Raw genomic sequence first — 12,818 nt, 5'->3', positions numbered from 1 at the left:
CACGCAGCGACAAAGACCCAACACAGCCAAAAATAAATTAATTAATTAAAAAGAATAAAATAAAACAAAATAAAAAAAGAAGCAATGTTTAAGTTTTAGCCATATTTTGGTTTTGGAATTGGCATGACAGCTCCTTTAGAAATGTTCAATAAATAATAAATAACTAGAAATAAGAAAGAATATTTAGAACCGCATAGCTATACAGATAATAAATGAAATGAAAAACCAGAGCAGGCCACCCTCCTAAGAACACTAAGAAATATATGAGATAAAAGTCATAGCCAAAAAAAAAAAAAGAAAAAAACTATAGAAGCCATTTTAGATCCCTTAGGATACCTCCTTTTACCATCCACCCCATTCTTTCCACTTTTTACCTGAACCTCTTTACATATACAAATTATCACCACACAATTTTTGCAAACAAAGTTTGATGTGCTTTTGAGGCACTCAAGTAGAGATCAAAGATCCCAATGTTTCTATCATTCATGTTATTTTTTTAAAAAGTTATGCATGACATACTATCACCTTTATAATAACATCAAGGATAGCAATAGCATCAAGGATAGCATGTCCTTACATGCACAGAGATGGAATAGGGTCCTGGCATTGTTTCCTAGGTAGCATTATGTTTTCTCCATATTTTCTCTGTTACAAGCTACTCACTGTCCTCTTCGGCTTACTCTTATTCCTATTCAGGGCAACTCCAACCTCCTCATTCATTTCTATCCATTTACTAGCTCCTATCAGCTTATCCATGTTCTATGTCAACAAACTACCCCTTGTCTTTTGCCTTTCGTATTAGTACACCTCCACCTCACCATTTTTTTTCTTTCACTGTCTCATTTCTAATCCACGAATATCTCTCAGTTGAATTTATCTCGGTATACTACACATGAATGGAAATGATTTTGCAAGTATAATTTATTTATAAAAAATTTAAAGAACTGGTGAATGTAACAAATCCATCTTTTTATCTCCATCACCATGCCACAACAATTCAGATCACTATCATCTCTTGTCTGGATACCTCCTCCTTTTATCTCAAGCTTGGCTTTTCCTGAACAATCTGCTTCTCAGGACTTAGCTATCCATTCTCCTACTCCTTCAGCTTGATAAAAGCACCAACTGCTTCTTCTTGTTCCACAAGGCCACTCCCGCTGCTCTTCTATCACTAAAAAATCTCTTTGCAGTTCACATTACTCAAACCATTCCATCTGCAACACCTACCAGGTTCCAGAATCCTTCCCACCTTCTTTCCCCAAAGACTTCAATTCTACTTTGTCCCATATTCAGCCATTATCCTCAGTGACTGAGGTGCTGAAGAACTGCACGTTGACCTTCCTAAACTCCTAAAACCTTCATCTGCACTTCAGCAACCCACACATATATACTGAAAACAGATCATCAATTGGAAGTGCTGTACCACTAGGATTGTAACTTCAGAGATCTTTTTTTTTTTAACCACAACTACTTTATTTTCTAGGTCTACACCTGCTCTTCACCTCCTTCTGGCTTCATTTATCTCCCTACACAGTTTAAATCTGTTCAGCCATTTTAATACTGCCCTCTCCAGAATATCATGACGTCCCATTTACATTCACCATGCATCTCCCCAAAGAGAGACAACCTTCACCATCTGTTTTTTCGCCACCTACACAGTAGGTGTTAAGCGCCACCAGAAACCTATGAAATCTTCTACAACTGACTTATTCTAAATACAACTCTCCATCTCATTGACTAATCCAAATCAGTTTCATATCATATCTTAATCTCATCAAATACTCGATCTCTTCCATAAAATTCCCTCAGATCACAACTTCTCCACCTGTAATCAAATCTTCTTTATAGCTTCTAAAATGCTGTATCTTTTCATCCATCTGTTACTTCTTGCCTTCAGTTTCGGAAAAAGAGTTGTTCCTCCTTCCTAAAATAAATTTAATACAGTTCCTATAGCCGATGCTTCCATATTCTCCCAACCCACTTAGCCCTTTAACCCTATGCACTCTGGTCTCCAAATTGCTCTCTTGAAGACCAAAAAACAATTCCATGACCAAATCCTATGACCCACCACCCAAGTTCTTATCCTCTCTTTGGCAATGACACTTGAACCACCTCCTTTGATTTACATCACTGTAACACATGATTCTACTCTGGTCTCTGTAGTTGCTTCTTCTCTCTCCAGTGATTTCTAGTCCTTTTCTTAGCGCAAAGAGTGGGTATTTTTCCCAAGTTCTGTCCTGGAGCTATCTCCAATTCTCTCCCCCTCAGGGTTTCATCCCTTACCCTGTTTCTACATTTTCTATCCTCATATGGATATCTTCCCCCCGAGCTCCCCAAAATAATTTTTAAACCATCGCCTTCTGCTACAATCTAATTTATTCCTGAGAAATTAGAATATATAATTATTGCTTTTACACTAAATTCTTCAATTATTGCTTCAATTAACACCTCAATCATTAATCCAGATAATTTTACGGCCATCAGCGCCCTACCAAACCCAGAATTAGTAGCTTCAATTACCGACTCTATGTACACATTCCCAAATCTCCACTGGAACTCTTTCCTCAGCCGAAGCCAATATTTTTAACTCTAGCTAGATAACTCTCCTTAGATACTTCCACTGGTGCCTCCCATACTGGGCAATGTGTCTTAAAACCAAAGTAGCCATTCTTCCCCACCAAAATGGTTCTGCTAATGGATCCAATAATTTCTTTTAACGGCACCACCATTCTCACAGTCATCCAAACTAAATGTCCTGGAGTTTCCCTTAACTTTTCTTTTTCTCTTTTTCTTCACTGTTTCCCAAACGCCCATTTGCCATCAAATCCTTCAATTCTTTCTTTGAACTATTTCTTACATCAATCCCTTTCCTTTTATTCCCACTACCACTATCCCAACTTAGATTCTCAACACTTCACACTTCTGTCATAGTCTTCTAGTTACTAGGTTCTCCTCATTGCAAAAAACAGAGAAAAAAACAAAACAGGTCACCAGATTAGTATTCTTAAATGCACTCAGAAATCATCAGTGGCTCTCCACTACATACTGAGTCAAGTTAAAACTCTTTATATTTCCAAAAAGTAGAAACTACTCAATTTTCCAACAATCATGGAATGGATAAATACACTGTGGTATATTCACATAATGAACCCCACAGAGCAATGAAAAAGAATGAACTACTGCTGCACATATCATGGGTGAATTTCACAGACATATGGTGAGCACAGGAAACCAGACACAGAAGTATGATTCCACTAATATGAAATTCAAAAACGTACAAAACTACTCTGTGTGATAGAGGTCAGAACAGTAGTTTACTTTTGTTTGAAGGAGAGATCATCTTGGAGGGGACACATGAGGAAACCTTCTGGGATGTTGGGAATGTTCTTTGTATTGAACTGGGTGGTGATTACATCAATGTAAACCTAAAAGAAAAAATTAACCTGTACTCTTAAGATTTGAGCATTCTTTTTTTTTGAGTTTTTATTATTATTTTTTTATACAGCAGGTTCTTATTAGTTATCTATTTTATACATATTAGTGTATATATGTCAATCCCAATCTCCCAATTCATACCACCACCACCACCACCCCACCCGCTCCGCTTTCCCCCCTTGGAGAGCATTCTATATAAGTTATTTCTCAACAAATTTTTAAAAACCAGTTTGGTCTGGATTTTTAGATGTCTACTTTACAGCTTTATTTTCTCCTCCATTCATCAACATGAACCCTAAATTACAGCTAATGTAGACCACCAATCCCTCAGCATATCCAGGATTTTTCTCATTGTCACTCATATCACTCCTTCCCCTTGGAATGCCAACCCTCATCATGCCTACTATAATCCTATTTATCCTTTAAGCTCTAAGCTACGTACCAATTCGTCCACAAAGTTGAACCTGCCATAGTACTTCTGTCATAGACATATGTGTACATATTTTTGTCCCTGGATAAGCTCCTGAAGAATAGGAACATGTTTATGTCATATATAAATGTGTATCCTTCACACTGCCTACCACAGAACCTTGCACACAGTAAGTATACAAAAATATTTCCTGAATTAATAAATCCTGGCAGACCATCAAAAGCAACCTCCAATCTAAACCCTCCTTCTCAAACCTATCTATCGCTGTCTTCACTCACAATGCATTCCTCACCCTACATATTTAATCATTCAGCAAACAACTGAGGACCCACTACATGCAAGAAACTGTAACTATCTATTCTAATCTACCCTACCAAACTACCCAAAGATGTAACCCAATTTCAGTTGCTGCCTTTTGACTCTTTCCCCAACTCTAATTTTCTAGGCATCTTCCCCTCCTCTCTCCGTCCAGTCACATCTCACCCCCTCATTTCTAATCCTCCTGCTATCAAACTAATTCAAGCCCTTCTTAGTTTCTCCTGTAGCCTCCTAACTGGGCTTCTCACCTGCAAATACTCTACCACCACACTGCCCGCAATCTATCCTGTACGGTATAGCTATCGTCAGATTAAGGTATCTAATATACAGTCCTTGATTCAATTCTCTACTCAAAAAAAGTTCAGTAGCTCTACGCGTGCTTTAAATCCTAGACTAACATATTTTAATTCTCACAGCAACCCTTGCCAGAAGGTATAATGATTATCAATTTCCTGATGAGAAAACTGAGGCTCAGGAAGGAAGTAATTCTCTCCATAATCATAGTGGAGGTAAATAGAAGGGACAAAACTAAAACCCAGCTTGTTTGCTTACCAAGCACAACACTATGTCACATCAAATACAAACTACTCAGCTTAGCTTTCAAGGCCATCCATTTTCAACCCAACCCCAACTGAGCCTTCCTATCTTATATCAAAGTATGCCCTATTCATGAACTGTGTTCCAAACTACAGGTTATGATCAATTATTTAGTTCATCGTGAAATCAGTTTAATGAGTGACAGCCATCTTTTCTTTTTTTCTTTTTAGCCAAACAGAATAATAGAAAACATAGAGTGCATCCAACATGGTAAGGACAGTTATTGTTATTGAAACCTTTTGTTTTATACATATACACAAACATTCATACATGCCTACGTTAGGTCAAGATATGACATGTTTTCCTTACTGTGGATCATAGTAAAAAAATTAAAACCAAAAAAAAAAAAAATTAAAACCAACTCACTATTCCTCACATCTCCTTGGCTTCTCGCCTCCATGCTTTTGCTTTTGCTAATCCCTTGGGTTGGAATGCTTTCTAATAATTTCTGCCAGTCAGAATCCTGTCCATCCCTTCAAAGACTAGCTAAAATGCCACTTCCATGCTACTAAATGCAGTCCCAGGTTTCCCCTAATCAAATGTTTTTTCCCACTTTTTAACTTAACATTATTTTTCTCATAATACATTTGTGATCATAGTGTAGTTATTTGTGCTCAAGTCCAGCCCCTCTATTAGAATATAAATCCCAAAGGATGTATCTCTGATTGCATCTAACAGTGCTTGTGCATATAACAAATGTGCATTACCTGTTGACTAAAAAAACTCATCCTATTATTTTCTGAAACCTCAGTTATAAATCAAAATCATAAATAATTTCCACTACATTCCAAACTTCTGAAACTCTCATCCTTCAAACAGTCTTACCATCTTCTCCCAAAATTAGCCATTTCCAATAATCCTCTACCTTCAATCTTCCCTTGCTTTCCTCTAACCATAACCTGTCATATATCAATAACCTTTTTCTTCTTTCAGAATCATACTTTCCATCAAATAACACCTTTCCTTCTCCAATGCTTATCTTCCACTTTATTCTTAGTTCTCTAACATCCATAATGATAGGTCTTATACTCTTTAAACAGATATTTCTTTCATTTTCTCTTCAACTAGACTTCAGTTATTTCAATTCATTTATGGTATACATATTTTTTGTCAGCCCCATTAAACCCTTTGTAGAAAAAGGCAGGTTATGAATAAATAAACTGAAACAAACAAAACATACAGATAATTTAGATAAATTACCTCAGACACTTTCTCATTCATTCATTTATTTATTCAACAAGCATGTGTCTACTGGACACATGTCCTCAATTCTCTTGTCTATTCTATCCTGTAATTCAGAAAGCAACTTTGAGAAAAGCATGCAGGAAACAGAGCCGAGTTGACTCATACTCTTCACTCACAGAGACCAAGTCATTTGTGGGGTACAGGCTCAAAAAAGGAAAAACTACAAGTTATACTAGACATAGATGGAAATAGAGCTGCTCCCTGCCACCAGTTGTTTCAGGGGGCTCAAAATCTACCCAGCAAAGGTGAATTTGAAAAGGAACCAACCAGTAGGAGTAGCTAAAATGAAATAGTCATTTGTCATTTGTGGGGTACAGGCTCAAAAATGGAAAAACTACAAGTTATACTAGACATAGATGGAAATAGAGCTGCTCCCCGCCACCAGTTGTTTCAGGGGGCTCAAAATCTACCCAGCAAAGGTGAATTTGAAAAGGAACCAACCAGTAGGAGTAGCTAAAATGAAATAGGCAGAAAGCCTTCAGACAAAAATAGATCCAGACTCTAGGTTCATTCTAGGGCTGCAAGAGAAATTTGGAGCAATTTAGTTCCTCTCCTGAGATCCCTAAGAAATCCTTTCAAATATCCAGCTAAAGTACGGTACACTTAAATCCTTTCCCCAAACCTTAGCCAATACTCATTTCTCCATTCTCTGAACTCCTATAGCACTTACCGTCTGTAAAACTCATGTGGGAACTTAATCATAAACTACCTTGTTCACAGTAATGAACTGTTAACAGAGCCAGAATTTATTTACATATTAAAATCAGTGTGGTCCTCTTTAAAATAGTTACCTTGGGAGGCTACCACTTATTTATTCACTCCATCTATCCAACCATCTGATGCATTTAACCAAAATTCATCTAGTACCTAACTAACTACATGTGAAGCTATTGCCACTGTTCAAAATACTTCCAAATTCCTCTTTGGGAGTACTTTCCAAAGTTAGTTAATAAGTCAATCAAGAAAATAATCCTGGGCTTCCCTGGTGGCACAGTGGTTGAGAATCCGCCTGCCAATGCAGAGGACATGGGTTCAAGCCCTGGTCCGGGAAGATCCCACATGCCGCGGAGCAACTAAGCCCGCGCGCCACAACTACTGAGCCTGCGCTCTAGAGCCTGTGTGCCACAACTACTGAGCCTGCACTCTAGAGCCTGTGAGCCACAACTACTGAAGCCCGCGCACCTAGAGCCCGTACTCTGCAATAAGAGAAGCCACTGCAGTGAGAAGCCTGTGCACCGCGACGAAGAGCAGCCCCCGCTCGCCACTAGAGAAAGCCTGCACGCAGCAACGAAGACCCAATGCAGCCAAAAATAAATAAATAAATAAATAAATAAATAAAAATCGTCCCCATTTCTGTGACTAACTAAATTTAAACCAAAACTATTCTTTATTCATGTTACTTGATACTGACAGATCTTCAACATTTCTAAAAATCAAATCTTTCAAACTAAAAAGATTTGTCACCAATGAGACCATTCAGAATAACACTATGCCTTGCATTACTTGTAACTGTGCCATCCTAGAGGGATTATGAACTCCTAGAGAATAGGGACCACGTTTTACTCACCTTTATAGACTCCCTCCCCTCAAGAGCACACAATAGGAACTCAATATATAAGTAAACTGTATATAATATGCTAGACGATAAATCAGAAAAGGTGTTCGAAAAATGTTTTTAACACTAGTACTGAAAGTGACTACCAAAATACAAAAATCCTCATTTGGAGGTACTGTATACTTTTGATACTTGTTTTAAAAAATCAATTTTCTGAAAGAACTGAGGATCGTGGGAGAGAATGGAGGATTGTGGGAGAGATGGGAGGAATGTGGGAGAGAAACAATTGTGGGAGGGAAAGAACTGGAATATAATAGGGAATTTGGAGAAAGAATGGGTAATTTTGTGAAAGAAGGGGTAATTGTGATAGAGTGGCAAGAAAGGGAATTTTGGGATACATGCGGAATTGTAAGAGATGCAGATTCTGGGAGGAAAAAGAATAGTGGAAGGGACAGGGAATTTTAGGAAAGAATGGAGAATTATGGGGAAAACGCAGACTGTGGGAGAGCCAGGGAACTGTGGGAAAAAAGAAAAAAATCAAATTTCTGAAATCTTACACTGTTATAGAATTACTTCACAAATGTCTTCCCTAAAAGAATAAAAATACCATAAGTTCCTTGAGGGAAGAAACTTCATCTAACACTTTATTATTCTAAAAACAAATTAAATCAGACAGATTCTTAAAACAGCTAAAGATCTCTAAACAGTCATTTAGGCCTAAGGTAAGAAAATCCAAATTAAACCAGCCCCCAGCTCCAGACCAGATTTACTCAGATTAAACTAGCCTCAGATTAGAAGAGAACCTTTGGTCCCACCCATTAGGTGTTTCTGCAGGATAGTTCCAGTTCCATTCTAATCCATTCTGCCTTCCCTTATATCTAAAGGCCTTCCCCAGTCAGATATCCCTTTGTCCTTCACTATCTCACATACATACACACACACACACACACACACACACACACACACACACACGCACACACGCACACAATTTTGTCTGCAATACCTCCATAGTGCTCAGCAATTTCACACAGTCCCACCACCATCAGTAATGGTGAACACTACTTTCTATCAAGCATTCAACAAGTACTTACTAAGCACTTAAGAATCAAGCTGGGACTTCCCCGGTGGCGCAGTGGTTAAGAATCCGCCTGACAATGCAGGGGACACGGGTTCGATCTCTGGTCCAGGAAGATCCCACATGCCACGGAGCAACTAAGCCCATGCACCACAACTACTGAGCCCATGTGCCACAACTACAGAAAGCCCACACGCAGCAACAAAGACCCAACACAGCCAAAAAATTAATTAATTAATTAATTGGGAAAAAAAACAAGCTGTTGTGAGTTTCCCCAGAGATTAAGGAAAGTCTCAGCTCTAGAGCAGGTTACAATCTAGCTACCTTTGTAAAACAAAGAGAAATAATTCTCATAAACTAATATAAGATTTAGCACTGTATAATCAACATGTGAATGCTGTTCTTATTCAAAGTAAGGAAGATTCTCAAGAGGTGGGGTTACTTAAACAAGACTCTTGAAAAGAGGAGCAACATCTTTCTTTCTATACTCCCAATATCTGTCACCCTGACTCAGGGACGTTGTACCTCATACCAAATTTCAAAAACCAATATTTTATGGATCTATCATAATACATGAGCAGCATGCTCTTTTCCACCATATTCCCAACTTATTAGTGACTTAAATATGCTAATTTCCTTAAAGACTGCCACAAATCTGTCTCACCACTGTAAAAATCTCCTTCACAGTCAACCATATCCAAATGTCCTCAGAATTCTTTACCTTTTCTTCAGCCTCCCACAAAATTATCACCATCTCCATCATACCCTGTCCCTCATCCTTCTCTCCCTCTTATCAAATTTCCCCATCCCTCCCTCTCTCCTCCCCAAAGAAGAAACACATATTCATACCAATCCATTCCTTCCTTAACATAAGAATTGCCACAGAAGCCTGGAAAGAACAATCAAGGATCATTTTAATCCATTCCCAGACTCCCCACACTGAAACTCTCCTGAAGACTGTCAAAGAATTCTGCACAGTTGACCTGGTAACTACTTCCAAGATGAACAACTATCACTGCCAAGCAACTTCTCCTCATCTCTAACCAGCAACACTTATGCTGCAAAGATGCTATTTCCTACAACCTAGTCTTTCCTAAAGGTCCATCCATCAAACTTCCCTTAATCATATCACCCAGTTTTACCAGTCTAATTTTAAATGTTTTTCTTTAAGAATATTAAAGATATAAAGACATCAAATTAAAAAGCTAAAATAGTAACTATCAAAGTTTGAATAGGAGAAAAGGTATAATGACAGTGACACAAATCCTTTCCACTCATAGTAAGAAGTCACTTGACTCCTCTTTTAACATCATTTTGATCAATCAAGAAATAAGAGTACATGCATATTACTTGGAGACCTAGAGAAAAGCATGATAAGAATTATAAAAATTAATGATTAAAAGTAGTCTCTGGAAAGTGGGACTGCAATGGACAGGTGAGACAGGGGTTATTGCTTTTCATTATAAGCTCCCTCAGGACAATTTTTTAAATTATGTACATGTATCATTTCATATAATTTAAAGGAGAGAAAAATAATGATATACTTTATTTAAATCCATTAAACTTACAAAAATTAAAAGAACTGATAATATACAGTGCCAAAGAGGGGGAGGAAAACAGACCTCTTCATACTATGATGACAATAAAAATGGGTACATGCTACTATGTAATATATTGAAGCCCTTAAAAAGAACGAATAACTCCAAATGTACTGACATGGAAAGTTTTCCAAATCTTTTAAAAATAATCCTGGATTATTTCTATAAGAAAAATTTTAATAAAAGCCCCTATCTACTCAAATGCTAAATTATTCTCCTTTAGAGTTATTTGCTGAAAGAATGAATGATTGAATTTTCCCATCCCTCCCCCAAATTTCTGTCTTCGCCTTTAATCCCTCCACCCTCTATATCCATAAAAGGGTTTTTCATACTACCCTCTCTTCAGTTTAATTAATTAACATAACAACGTAATGTGTATATAGTCTTTCTTAATAATATAAAAGGTGACTAATTTTCAGATACAGTTTAAGGGTATGGTTCTAGCCCAGAGCTCCCTCTTCAAAATCCAGTCTGGTGTGAGCTCAGCAAATCCAACAGCCTGGGTACATTTCCTGATAGGGAAATGCTAGTACTCCCTCCAACCTGGCTCTAGAATCATCCAGTCTCTTCAGGTTCTCCTAGACCTCAAAACAACCAGTCCTGACCTCCTTGCAACTTAAGACCAAAACAGATATCCTAATCCTCCATTCTGCAGGCCCACACTTTGTAGGCTGATGTATATTCTTCAATACCACCATGCCTCAGCGAGAGTATCCATTCAGGAATAGCGAATGGCAAAAGATCTCCCACCAGCCCCAGGGTTATGGAACCAATCCAGTCAGACTAACCTGAGCTACAAATCGAGTCTCCAAAGAAGGGCCACCAAGCATGGATTCTCCCCACCATTAATTATAACCCTGTGTACTGCAACCCAAGCTGCATAATATGGCAACAGTTCTCTTGGACCAGATAAGCTGGGCAGTGAAGAAAACCGCCAAGTCAAGTAATTTCCATTCCAGCATCTGCCAGCATAGAGTTCACCCAGCCTCTGGTAAGTGATAATATTTCAAAATTGCTAAAATCTAAACTCCATGGCCTAGAGAATCCCTGTAGGCCAGGCATTTTCTTAAGGTCTGCTTTAGAGATTCTCATATTCACTCGTGCAGGTCTAAAATGTCTCAGACCAAACGACAGCCTAAGGTCTAATTATCAGTGACCCCAACCACTGCCGGTACCCGCACTTACCGAATGTCATCTACAGAAGAGCCCAAACAGGTTCGGAACTAGGCCATCCTGGCCCATCTGGAATAACTCTTTAGTCCTTGGGCCAACACTTATTAATTCTGCTACATCTGTCTATTCTATCATGCATTCTCTTCATATTCTCCAGTATTTAGCACTCCCTCCTGCTTCAAACCTACCCTTTCTATTCAGGGAAACTCCTTATATCCCTTCTTTTCTTTCCTTAGAAACGCTTCAGTTCTTTCCACAACGAAATACCTAATGTATCTGCACAATGAACACCCCCCCAGAATCCTCAAGACTCCTCCACAGCCACCCCCTGCATTCCTCCACCTACCCGGCATCTTTCCCTCCGGCCTCTCTCCTAGTGCACGCTCCCACTACGTTTCCTGCAAGGATTCTCTTTTCTCCAACCCCTGCCCTTCCCTTCTCCCAAAGAACACATTCAGGCAGCAACAGTGACTGAGGCCTGCGGTGCATAAAGCACTGCACCAGGCACGGTGATCAGAGACCTGGTGTCTTCCTAAGCTTTTCACACCCACACCCAGCACCCTGGCCACCCTGTGCAACCATCCCACCTCCTTCCCTACCTCTGACACCCCCCTCAGGCCTCGGAAGCCGCCTTCTCGCTTCAGCCACCCCCGTCATTATCCTTTCTCAACCCCCAACCCACCATCCGCGCCCTGCTTCCTCCCGTCCCCCAGCCAGCTCCTGCGTTTCCCTCGGCCTCGGCCGGTCCCCTGGCCACCCTCGGCCTCGCCACGGCCCGCTCCCCCCGGGTCAGGCCGTTACCGCCGCGCGCTCCCCCCGCCCGCCGCCCCCTCCCCCTCCCCCTCCCTCCCCCGGGCCCGGGCCTGCCAGGCCGAGCGCTTTACCGCGGGCGGGTGCCGAGTCGCGCGGTCACCGACTGCAGGCGGCGGCAGCTTCAACCTTTCTAGGGGCCTTAAGAGGAGGGGATGGGGGGAGGGGGGAGAACTTTTGCTGTGGCAGCTTCGGCAACAGCTCCCACCCCTGCGCCTTTCTCCTCTTCCTCCCCCTCCTCCTCCTCCTCTTCCTCCTTCTCTTCCTCCTCCCAGAGCAGTAGAGACGCAGACATGCCGCGGCTAGAGCGCCGCCGCGGTCGCCGCCACTGCCGGCGCGGTGCATTGTGGGAAGCCCCGCACAAGGGGAAGCGCTCGGCGGCGCCGGCTCTCCATGGGCCGGCGACCGGGCTGGGAAGACCCAGCGTGGCTTCGATTCCGGCGCCTGCGTGTCAACAGCCCAGTGTGGCCGGGGAAGCTGGCCCTGAGCCGCGGGGTCCCTTCGGGCTGGGGCTGGGAGGAAAGCAATTTGAAAAAGACCAGAACTGAGGAAATGTCTATGAGACGGGGGTCCGCCTTCAGC

The 12,818-nt window shown here is 40.6% G+C and overlaps 1 protein-coding gene across 4 annotated transcripts in view; it reads right to left on the bottom strand.

The window, feature by feature from the left end:
- The window catches only part of ZNF148 (zinc finger protein 148), a 129,921-nt gene extending 117,413 nt beyond the window's left edge, over window positions 1-12,508 (bottom strand). For 2 of the 4 annotated variants that reach the window (XM_019922642.3, XM_019922646.3), the window contains exon 1: window positions 12,311-12,501. The gene's annotated coding sequence lies outside the window, so the exon portion shown is untranslated. Of the gene's footprint in view, window positions 1-11,438; window positions 12,003-12,310 lie in introns of those variants that run through there. The other 2 variants (XR_012331491.1, XM_019922645.3) reach the window with 2 other exon arrangements.
- Between the last annotated feature and the right edge of the window lie 310 nt (window positions 12,509-12,818).

This window comes from Tursiops truncatus, chromosome 4, assembly GCF_011762595.2.
Source record: "Tursiops truncatus isolate mTurTru1 chromosome 4, mTurTru1.mat.Y, whole genome shotgun sequence".
NCBI lineage: Eukaryota > Metazoa > Chordata > Mammalia > Artiodactyla > Delphinidae > Tursiops > Tursiops truncatus.
The sequence above is the reverse complement of the archived record's forward strand: the minus strand, read 5'-3'. Positions and strand labels throughout refer to the sequence as shown.